The 12,011-nt window shown below is 41.7% G+C and overlaps 1 protein-coding gene across 1 annotated transcript in view; it reads left to right on the plus strand.

Moving 5' to 3' along the window:
* Positions 1 to 235: 235 nt before the first annotated feature.
* Positions 236 to 12,011, plus strand: part of TRIQK (triple QxxK/R motif containing) — a 450,171-nt gene continuing 438,395 nt past the window's right edge. The window contains exon 1 of the mRNA XM_070392283.1: positions 236 to 284. The gene's annotated coding sequence lies outside the window, so the exon portion shown is untranslated. The remainder of the gene's footprint in view (positions 285 to 12,011) is intronic.

A 12,011-nucleotide genomic window follows, 5' to 3' on the forward strand; every position in this document is an offset into this window, starting at 1 on the left:
CGGCAACGCGGCGCGCGTCCCGGAAGCCAATGCTGGAGTCGGCGGGAGCCCGGAGTGAGGTTCTGAAGGACAGCGCGCCTTGGGCCAGTGTGAGCCAAGGAGGAAAATGCCAGGCCAGCCCACCAGAAACGCGAAACTGAAGGCCTGTGGGGGCCCGTCTGCGTCTGCGGCATTTAGTCTTCAAACATGTGCTCAACCTGTTCCGTGTTCACTCTGGAAATGTGAGCCTTTGCCGTTGGAAGGAGCAGTGCTTTCCACCTCATCTTTCACTTTTCACTTATTAGGTAAGTATTTATTGAGTTCCTATTTTGTGGAAAAAAATTGTGCTGGACACTGAGAATAATTCAAATATCATAAGAAGACACACCCCCCCCCCCCGCTCCCCCCACCCCCCCACCTCCACCCCTCAGGAGACAGATATTTAAACCGGGACAGTACTTTGAGGTAAATAACAAACTGGAGACTTTTCCTTACCTTTAAACACCCATGTCTTTTTGGCTTTCTTGGCCTCATCTGTGCTGCTCTTACAAGTAACACCTTTTCAACCTTTATCTCTCTCAAGAAATCTCCCCTGACAACTTGCAATTTTACTGTTATATTCCTCAGTACCATGTACTGATAAAAGTTTGTTTGGGACAAATGTATGTCCTGAGTCCTTTGTCACCTCTCTTCTAGAACTTTTATTCTCTCATGTTACAATAAATAACTGTTTTTTCCCCTTCTACTCATTCATCCAGTTACCTATGGAATGCCTGGTGTATTCCAGATATTGTGCCTGGCCCTGAGCATGGCTAGTAATCCAACATTAGAAGAGTCTTTGCTTTTATAGAACCCACAATCTCTTGCACGAGTAGGCAGTTATCAAACAAATATCTAATACTAGAGGCCCGATGCACGAAATTTGTGGAAGAGTAGGCCTTCGTTCCCCTGGCTGCTGGCACCGGCTTCCCTCTGGCACCGGGACCTGGGCTTCCCTCACAGCCCAGCTTCATCTGGAAGGTCGCCCAGAAGGACATCCGGTCTAATTAGCATATTATGCTTTTATTATTATAGATTGCAAATGAGATATGTGCTACTGTATCAACTTTTGCTCCTTAACAGACCAACACAAAGCCTTGTGGCATGCAACAATCCCTTAGCTAACTCAGGATTCTATCCGTCTGCTCAGCTGGGCCGTTTTAGCCAGCTGGCAGGTCTGCTGGTGGCTGGATGAGCTAGGATGGCCTCACGGAGGCAACAGAGGCAACATGTTAATGGGCACTTTTGCAGCAACATAGCACAAATAACTCGGAAAAAGTACACAGTATCAAGAGAGCATGTACTTAATAAAGGGTGTCCCAAAATTCACGCAAGATTTGAATTTTGCATGAGCATTAACAACAACAACAACAACAACAAAATAAAAGCCTAATTTTACTTGGTTTATTGAATCAGATTCTAATATCTGTTGCCCTTTGATTTCAATCCCTTCAATTTGATAAGCATTACCAAGTACCAATTATGGCCCAGGAGCAGGGACAATGAAGACCAATGAAGACCACGGCTTTGCGTATGTGCCAGCAAAGCCGTGGAGGCCATTTACTCGATGTGCTCTTCCATACATAACCCTATACTGTATACTTTATGAATCAATAAAAAATTTACAATTTTTAATTATAAACCTGTGTTTTCTATTAAAATTACTTCTTGCGTGAATTTTGGGACACACTTTACAAAAGTTTGGTTTGAACTGTGTTGTCGGGGAAAAGGACTTCATTGAGAAAGTGACATTTGAGCTGAGATCCCAAGGGACTGGGAGGGGGCTAACTAGTTGAAGAAAGAGGGAAAAACAGTTCAAAGAGTGGGACAGTGTAGGCCAGCCGTGGGCAAACTATGGCCCGCAGGCCGGATCCGGCTCATTTGAAATGAATAAAACTAAAAAAAAAAAAAAAAGACCGTACCCTTTTATGTAATGTTGTTTACTTTGAATTTATATTGGTTCACACAAACACTCCATTCATGCTTTTGTTCCGGCCCTCTGGTCCAGTTTAAGAACCCATTGTGGCCCTCGAGTCAAAAAGTTTGCCCACCCCTGGTGTAAGCAAATTGCCCTTCCCCCAACCCCATTCTTAGCTCTACCTAATTTACACTTATCAGAAAATCGTACCACCCTCCAGCTGATTGTTCCAGTCAAAAAACTAGTAGTCATTTTTTTCTTTTCCCCAGGCACACTGGCGATTCCTGTGAGTTGCTCTTCCAAAACATATTCTGAGTCATTTCTTCTTCTCTTCTTCTCCATCACTGTAATCCAGGCTACTACCATCATTCACCTTTATTACAAACCTTTTCACGGGTCTCTCCGTGTCCACAGGTACACACTGCAGTGCAAAGTAAAAAAATGTAGATCAGATCATGCCAACCTTTCAAAGCCTCTGCTGACTGATCTGAATGTTTGTGTCTCCCTCAAATTCATGTTAGAATCCTAACCCCTAAGATAATGAATGGTATCAGGAGGTGGGCCTTTGGGAAGTACTTAAATCGTGAGAGTGTAGCCCTCTGTACTGTGCCAAGAAAAAGAATACAAAAGGTAGAAAAATTCATCCATCAACCCATTCATCATTTTGTGTACAGAGTAACTGGTTTGAAGGTTTTTGTTTTCTCTTTCTCTCCCTCAACCCACTATAACCCTGCCTCGCCTAGGGGCAACTTGGCCGAGTAGTGTAAATTACCAGCAGGCAGTGTGACTAACATCATAAGGTCTCAGAGCAGGAAGACTGGGCATGATGATTGTTGACACCCAGTGCTGGACTAACATTCTATTATTCAGGAAGCTCGGGCCTTCTTGTATATGATGCCAGCGTGCTCGCCTGCTGGGTGCGTTGCCTGGCCTTCGAAGAGGAGGCACAGCCAGGCAGGGATAGTCCGTTTGGACAGCATTCTGTGGCTGACTGGCCTTCGCTGGGCATCAGGGTGGTGGCTGCAATGGTAGTTAAGAGGCATTAGTTCAGGTTCCCCTTCTTCATACCAGGAGAGACGGCTCAACTTGAGGTTCCAGAGACATCAAAAGGCTTTACTGAGTAGGTTGTGCTGAGGCAGCCAGGGAATTTAAATATTTAAATCAAATAAAACAAATGTGTAACAATAGGATCATCTCAGCCAATAATGGGTTCATGTTAACCCCTCCTCATTCAGGTTGTTCGTGAGAGGCTACTAGCTGGTTCTACTTTGGCTCAAGGCTGAAGACTTTTCTTACTTGCTGTCCCAGTTCTTGCCAGCCCACCTCTGGTTGGTGCTCCCTGCTGGTTGTTCTGATACACGGATCCATAAAACATTTAAAAAAATCGAATGAAACACACTTTCATAATACATCATACCTCCACACAGAGTAGAGCCATAGTTATTTCCTCTCCATGTTCTCCATGACTTCCTCTTACCCTCATTCCTTGGTATTTCCTGGTTCTTCCTTGACCTGTTCTTGGATTATCTGCCTGTAACAACCTGGGTTATCTGCTCGCCTGTTCCCTGCCTCTCATTGGTACCTTTCCTCTCAGCTTGTAGTCTTGCCTCATTCAAACCCAACCCAACCCAATCCAACCCTAAAACTGGTAACACCCATAATCACAAACATGGCCCTTGTATGCCTGAGAGCTTCACAGCCAATAATTATAGGAATACATTTCCTTTTCCCACCATAAGCACCCTGTAGTCCCTCAGATACAGTGCTCCTGTCGTCCCTCAGATACAGTGTCCTCTTTGGTGGTTCTATTTCAAAATGTTCCTGTACTGGAACATGTGCGCTGCCCAGAGAGCACCCCCCCCCCCCCACCCGCCTCCATTAGAGCTCAGTCGCCTCTGCTGCTGAGGTTTACACTCTCTTATTTTCAATCCTCAGCGTTTGTTCTTAATTCCATTACTGTGTTGACATGCTTTGTTTTTGTGATTGCTTGTTCCTTGATCTCAAATTGTGCCATCGTCATTTTGTATACCATGCCCCTTGAATAGCATCTGTCACAGAGTAAGCCCACAAAAGGTTGAAGAATGCATGTGCTGTTCTTGAGATTTTTTGCAACTTTAACAGTCCAGGATTATATAAATGTTGACAAAATAATGGCATCAAATTCACGGAATAGCAACTATTTAAGTGTGCCTACTATGTGCTAGCCTCTGCCCTGGTGCTTGGCATGCATCAGAGAACAAACACAGATCCCTGTGCCCTTGAGCAGTGGTTCTCAACCTTCCTAATGCCGAGACCCTTTCATACAGTTCCTCATGTTGTGGTGACCCCCAACCATAAAATTATTTTCGTTGCTACTTCATCACTGTAATTTTGCTACTGTTATGAATCGTAATGTAAATATCTGATATGCAGGATGTATTTTCATTGTTCCAAATTGAACATAATTAAAACATAGCGATTAATCACAAAAACAATATGTAATTATGTATGTGTTTTCCGATGGTCTTAGGCGACCCCTGTGAAAGGGTCGTTCGACCCCCAAAGGGGTCTCGACCCACAGGTTGAGAACCACTGCCCTTGAGTTTACTTAGTGATGCGATGCAGGCAAAGAATACTAGATGGCGTAAATAATCCAATTCTGTAGTATGTTAGAAGGCAATGACTGCTACAACAGAAGACAAAAAGTAGAGCAGGTCAGAAAGATTAGCTGTGCTGGTGCCACGGTGGACAATTTCCAGTTCCGCCCTGTTGTTTTTAAGTATGGCATCTACTGATAACCAACACTCGAGCTAAACAGCTGCAGCACTTTATGAACTCATTTAATTCTCATCCTACCCACATAAGGTAGGCATTATTATTCTATTATCTTTATTAATATAATTAGGAAGTGAAAACAGAGATTCAAGAACTTGACTAAGGTTACACAGCTAGTACACAGAAGAGCTGGAATTTGAACCCAGGCAGTCTGATCTAAAAGTTCATGTTTGTTTGTTTTTTTAAAAAATATATTTTTATTGATTTTTTTTTTAGAGAGAGGAAGAGAGAGGGAGAGATAGAAACATCAATCGGCTGCCTCCTGCATGCCCCCTACTGGGGATCAAGCCTGCAACCTGGGCATGTGCTCTGATTGGGAATCGAACCAGTGACCTCTTGGTTCATAGGTCAACACTCCACCACCGAGCCACACCAACTGGGCTAAAAGTTCATGTTTTTAATCAGTATTAATTAGTACTCTGATAACTATAGAAGGTAATGCATTTCCTAACTTCTCCACTTTTTCAATATACAGTAATTCTTTTAAAAACAGTAGTTTTATTGAAAGATAAGAAATCTCTGTACATCCAGGGGGCAGCAAGCTATTGCTCTTTAAACTGTTTAATTGTAGTTAATAAGCCCTCAAATAAGAAAATGAAAGTCTTTTCTGAGCTTTTCTTTATCTTTTAGAGTAAAATTAATTACTGTTATGCTCTAAGTAACATTTAAAATATTACTTTGAAGTCATAAATTTACAGAAAGAGTATCATCATTTTGATCTGCATTGATTGAAATATCAGCATCAGAAATATTTTTCCACTTTGATTTTATATTTTAAGATGCCAGAATGTGTTTATTCTTTACATATGTTTTATTTGCTGTTTTCAGAAGCAGAGAATGGAATAAAATGGGTATTTATGCTTATGTATTCTTAATTAGAAATGAAATTTAAAATATATGTATATAAAATATTTTTTAAAGTTTTAAAAAGGAAGAAAGTGGTGTGGAAAATGACCACCAACTCCAACTTAAATATTAATTTAGGTTTTCTGAGTTGTGAAAGAGTATATTTGCTAGATACTGTACATGAAGATTTGGGGTTACATCTTTTTAAAAAATTAATTCTCAACTGAGGATATTTTTCCATTGATTTTTAGAGAGAGTGTAAGGAAGAGGGAGAGACACATAGAGAGAAACATCGATAGAGAGAGACATATCAATTGGTTCCTCCCACATGCACCCCTACCAGGGCTGGGATTGAGCCTGCAACCGAGGTATGTGCCTTTGACTTGAATTGCACATGGGACCCTTCAGTCAGTGGGCTGATGCTCCATCCACTGAGCCAAACCGGCGAGGGCAATTTGGGGTTACTTTTAATCCTCACCCAAGGATAAGTAGGGCTGGGGCTGAGGAGGAAGAGAGATGTTCACAGCAAGGACCCCTGATGAGGGAGCCAAGACATAAATTCCTGACGTAAGAAGGGGTGAGTATGGTCATGTCAAAGGCCTACATTTGGAGGGTAGGGACCGTGAAAAAAATATACATTTCATGATATTTGCTAAATGGTTGTCTTTTGCTAAGGTGAGAGAAAGTAATTATCTGGACTCTTCTGGGTTCTAAATTAACAGTTGAATGCCATTTCCTACCCCTCCTCTCACCTCCATTGATAGGACTTTATATTTGACAAAGAACTTTCCACTTCCCTTTCTTGAACAACAAATATAAGGAGGGCCCCTTTCATATATACATTTGAGGAAAGTTCTATGCCCAGGGAAATGTGATATATTTAGTATCTGTGCAAACATAATTCATATATATAATGGAAATATTATACAACTAGAGGCCCGGTGCACAAAATTTGTGCACTCGGAGAGGTCCCCCAGCCTGGCCTGTGCCCTCTCACAGTGCAGGAGTCTCGTGATCCATCGCCCCAAAGAGGTAGGCCCCACCCACCCATCCGGGGCTTCTCGATGGATCGCCCCAAAGAGGTAGGCTGGAGCTGGGGGTTCCACCTCTGCGGCTGGCGTGGGGCCGCGGGGACCCTGGTGGAAGCTGCCGCCAGAACCTGCCTCCACTGTGCGAGCAGCCATATTGTGAGGGCATGAGGGCATCATGACGTGACAGTGTGAGGACCACCTAGGCTTTTATTAGTAAGATATTTATTTTTATAAATTTACATAATATATATACACATAACATTTCATATTTATATTTTGGTATTTCATATTTATATTTTGGTCCCAACTCTAGTTGGCACTGTGGGTGCTGCTTTATGGGCCTACATGCTTTGTACAGACCCTCTCAGATTTGAGCTCCCCCTTGGACCTCTCCGCCCCCCCCCCCCCCCCCCCCCCCCGACACACACACAATTCAATCCCACCTTGCCCTGCCTGTTGACATTTTTCAACTATGTTATTGCTATGGAATCTGAACTGCTATGGAATCATGTTTGTATCTCTCATCCAACTCTTAAAAGAGTCTAGTTGTTACCAGTTTTAGTACATTGTGTTCTAGGCTTTCTTCTTACCAGATTTCCAGCTCTTTAAGCTTATTTATCTTTATACTAGAGGCCCAGTGCACGAAATTCGGGTCCCTAGTGGCTGCTGGCCAGGGCTTCCCTTCCCCTGGCTGCCTGCCACCGCCGCCCCCCTGGTCGAACTCCTGGTCGAACTCCTGGTCAAGGGGATAATTTGCATGTTAGGCTTTTATTAGATAGGATGCTCTGCAGTGCTCAGCACTGACGAAGCAGTGTTCCTCCCTTGCACCTTTGCACGCGCTGTTGCCTTTGACAGTGTCCTTTCCCCAGATACCTGCACAATTAGCTCCTTTGCTTCTTTAAGGTCTTGACTCAAAAACCACTTGTCAGGCCCTGGCTGGTTTGGCTTAGTGGGTAGAGTGTTGGCTTGTGGACTGAAAGGTCCCAGGTTTGATTCCAGTCAAGGGCACATGCCCAGGTTGCAGGAGGCAGCCAATCAATGATTCTCTCTCATCATTGATGTTTCTATGTCTCTCTCCCTTCCTCTATGAAACCAATAAAAACTATATTAAAACAAACATCACCTGTCAGTCCCTGAAATCTTTCTGTCCCTCTGCACGTTGCAGTTTCCTCTCCTGCTTTATCTTTTTCTTCTCAGTGCATTTAGCATTCTGTATATTTTAATTATTTACCTGTTTCCTTTTCTGTCTGAGTTACAAATTCTACAGCATTCTATATATTTTAGTTATTTATCTGTTTCCTTCTCTGTCTGATTTACAAATTCTACAGCATTCTATATATTTTACTTATTTATCTGTTTCCTTTTCTGTCTGAGTTATAAATTCTACAGCATTCTATATATTTTATTCATTTATCTGGTTCATTTTTGGTCTAAATTACAAGTTCCATGAGGAGTTGAGATTTTTATCTATTTTGTTCAGAACTGTAGCTCAAGTACTTAGCACATAGTAGCTGTCCAGTTAAATATTTAACAAATAAAGGAAAAACTAAATAACAGCATTAAATAACTATAGTAGAAATGAATCAGAGTATATAGACATTGGATCTGAGCCCAGAACGAATTCAAGGGAAATGAATGGTTCTTTCCAACATGTGTAAAAGGGCACTAGCTAAATTAATTCACTTTTACCTGGTTCTGTTAAGTTTAATAAAAGCCAACTAATTGTTTCATTAATGTTTGCAATATATATATATATATATATATATATATATATATATATATATATATACTTTTAATAAAGAGTGGGTCTATAAAGATTCCCAACCTATTTACACTGACAAAAGGGAATCAGAGGTCTTTGCCTTATGGATTGTCAGAGTAATGATGATGCTTCTAAGACATCTGTTCAGCTCATCGTATTTGTTTCCCCCTGTGGTTTATAGAGTTGAGCCCATTGGTACGTGTTTGTTTACATGATATGGCATATGGTACCGGTCAGTTCTGACCATAGAAACGTCCTGAAGATTTGTGGCAGCCCTGGGCCTTATGATCTGCGGTTTTGTCATTGAAAAATTCGATAACATTTCTATTTTGGTAAACAAGTGAGTACTGAGCATATTGACGGGCATTTTGAATAAAGGTATTTTGATTTCTCACCCCACTGTACGAGAGTGAGTTGCAAGAAGATTATTTAGTGAGCTAACAGTAAATAAGTAGCTTTTTTTCACTCATTGAAGAAAAGCTTGGATCTGGGCAAATTTGGGGAACTGGAAACTCCAGGAGGAAATTTGGAGAATACTGGGACTTTTAGTAGAAATTGTAAAAAAAAAATAAAAAAAAAATCACTATTCATTTGAATGCAAGTTTTTTCTAGAAAGCATGGCCCTTGAACAGTTTTGAAATGTTATCTTGGGTAGAGAGTATACAGGTGTTGTATGATTTTGCTTCTAGAGCAAGAAGACTTTCTCTTATAATCCCGGTGTTTTATTTAGTCCATTTGCTTCAGCTTTAATCAGAATTTTGGTTTTGTCAAACAAAAAGCAAATCCAGACTTGGTATGGAGAGACTTTATTTGAAGGGATCACTTCAAGGTGGGAAAGGGACTATAGCAATGCTGTAAGGGGCTACTGCATTAGGGAGAACACTGTAACATATGTCAGGAGTTAGGCAAACAGAGCATTTCTTTTACAAGAGAAGTGAACAAGGCTAGCAAGACCTGGGTGTGGGGAAGTGGGAAGAAAGAAAGGATGGCTTGGTCCTATTAGGTTTGGATCAGGATAGAGTGTTGGCCTCTGAACCGAAGGGTCCCCAGTTCGATTCCAGCCAAGGGCACATACCTTGGTTGCAGGCTCCTCCCTGGCCCCAGATGTGCTTGGGGCACGTGCAGGAGGCAACTAATCGAAGTGTTTCTTGATGTTTCTCTCCGTCTTTCCCTCTCTCTTCCATTCTCTTAAAAAAAATCAAGGGGAAAAATATCCTGAGGTGCGGATTAACAAAACAAATCAACAACAAAAAGAGAAAGGATGGCTCACAGAACAGTAGATCAGAGGCTCAAGTTCAGGGACCTAAAGGACGGAGATAGGTTAACCAAAGTTTGGTTAACAAGCATTTTGTTCTGATCAATGGGACACGGGGTTCAGCTAATCACTTGTGAGGCAAAGGCTAGCTTTGTCATAGGTAAGAAGATAAGCATTGATGAGTTTTACCTAAGTCATGGGAGAAGGGTGGTTTTGTAGTAAGCCATTTTCCAGACACAAAAGGGTAAGAAAATTCCATTAACCTTCACTGCTTTCTCAGGTAAAGTTCAACATGGCCAGCTTCTATACTTAGAATCAATTTGGAAAATATTCTTCTTTATAGAAGGATTACAATGAAAACAATCTTAATATTTGCTAATTCTTTTTTTTTTTAACATTGGAAATTTCCTCTCCAGGGAGTTCCTGAAAAAAAAAAAAAAGAAAGAAAAGATGAATATATAAAGCATCTCACGAAAGGAAAGGTATCTTTGGTGCTTTATTCTGGCAGATAAAGTGCATATTAAAAGGTGTGACTTTTGTGGTTTATATGGTAACTGACTGGCAGAGGCATTGCATATTTAATTATAGGACAAAATAAATCTTTAAAAGATTGATTAGTCAAATTTAATATTTAGAAACTTCACCATAAAGGCAAATACCCAGGTCACCCGAAGCTACTTGGTTTACAATAAAAATAAAGATTATATCCTGACACTCTAGGAAGTTTCATTTCATAATAAATGGCATCGTTATGGCAGAGAGCTGCATAAAGATAGAAGGAATTAAAGATAAAAAGCTAGGTGTTTCATTTGTTGTATTGTGTTAGAAAAGACCATAAAATCACAAAATTCAGAGTTAAATCAGTGTAGTCTTTTCAGAAATGTATGGGATACATCAACTTCGAGAAAACTGCCAGTTTTATTTTCTCTTGTAGCTATGTATTTACATTAAATTCTGATTTTCCTCAAAATAGCTCTCAGAAAACATACGAGAGAAATGTATAATTTTTATGTAGCCTCTGCAATTCCAAAGATATGCAAAACAAATACAAACAGGCTGGGGGTGGTGAAACTTTTGAGGAACATTTTGTAGGCGTGGCCACATTGCAGGAACATTTATTTATTTATTTTTATATATTTTATTAATTTTTTACAGAGAGGAAGGGAGAAGGGTAGAGAGTTAGAAACATTGATCCGCTGCCTCCTGCACACTCCCTACTGGGGATGTGCCCGCAACCAAGGTACATGCCCTTGACCGGAATCGAACCCGGGACCCTTGAGTCCGCAGGCCGATGCTCTATCCACTGAGCCAAACCGGTTAGGGCAGGACCTGTCTAGTTTTAAAAGGTTATTGTATTGTCTCAAAGCCAGAAATTCCTTAATTTAGGAAGCACTGTAAAAAACCTTGGATCGTCGACAGGTTTCCAGATCTAAAAGATCTGCAGAAGGTGCCATTAGGGAGGAGGGAGGGGAAGAAGGAAAAAGAAAGAAAGGCATAGAAAGTAAATAGCACAGGAGAGGTTTCTCCGAAAAGAGCCAAGTGCTCAGGGAAACTGGAATTCATGCTGGTGACACTGCCCAGGATGCTGTGCTCCTTCCTTCTTACCTCCCACAGAGGCTCATGCTGGCCAGATGTTGCCACAAGGTCACCACATTTGCCAAGGCAACTGCCTCTTCCTGTTTTCCTCTCTCCCTCCTCCTCCTCCTCCTCTGCAGAATACTCAGTCCCTTACCAGCCAGGGCTCACCCTGGTTTCCTGCACCTGTAACAGCCTTGCCTTCCCCCCCCCAGAGCCCTCCACACGGCGTGAATGAAATGGCTTCAGTTGCAATTTCCAGACAGTAGATGGCGCTGGTCAACTATTAAAAAAGGTGTTTGTGGTTGTCATCCGCGTTCCCAGGTCTCCCCCAGCAAGTTCTGTGTTGAACCACCTTAGCGTTAGAAACGCCTGATTTTCATTTGTTGGCAATCATATCTCGTAGGCAGTCATTTCACGCATTTTTGTAAAATACGCAAACAGTGCCTCCCCGTTGCAGACATTTCTGTAGGAGAGTTATTTTCTCCCGGTGATGCCAGCGGGTGAGGAAAACGGGCTCCCTGCCTTAGAGAACGTCACCACCTCATGTCACACCCGGGAGGAAGGGAGATGGCGCCTTTTGGTAACGATTAAAAAAAACAAAAACAAAACTTGTATAATCGACAACATCGCCCAACTAAATGTTTGAATTTCTAATTTTTTTAATATATATTTTTTATTGATTTTTTACAGAGAGGAAGGGAGAGGGATAGAGAGTTAGAAACATCGATGAGAGAGAAACATCGATCAGCTGCCTCCTGCACACTCCCACTGGGGATGTGCCCGCAACCA

The sequence above is a fragment of the Myotis yumanensis genome, unplaced genomic scaffold, assembly GCF_028538775.1.
Source record: "Myotis yumanensis isolate MYYU_CA2020_CCGP unplaced genomic scaffold, mMyoYum1.0.hap1 SCAF_15, whole genome shotgun sequence".
NCBI lineage: Eukaryota > Metazoa > Chordata > Mammalia > Chiroptera > Vespertilionidae > Myotis > Myotis yumanensis.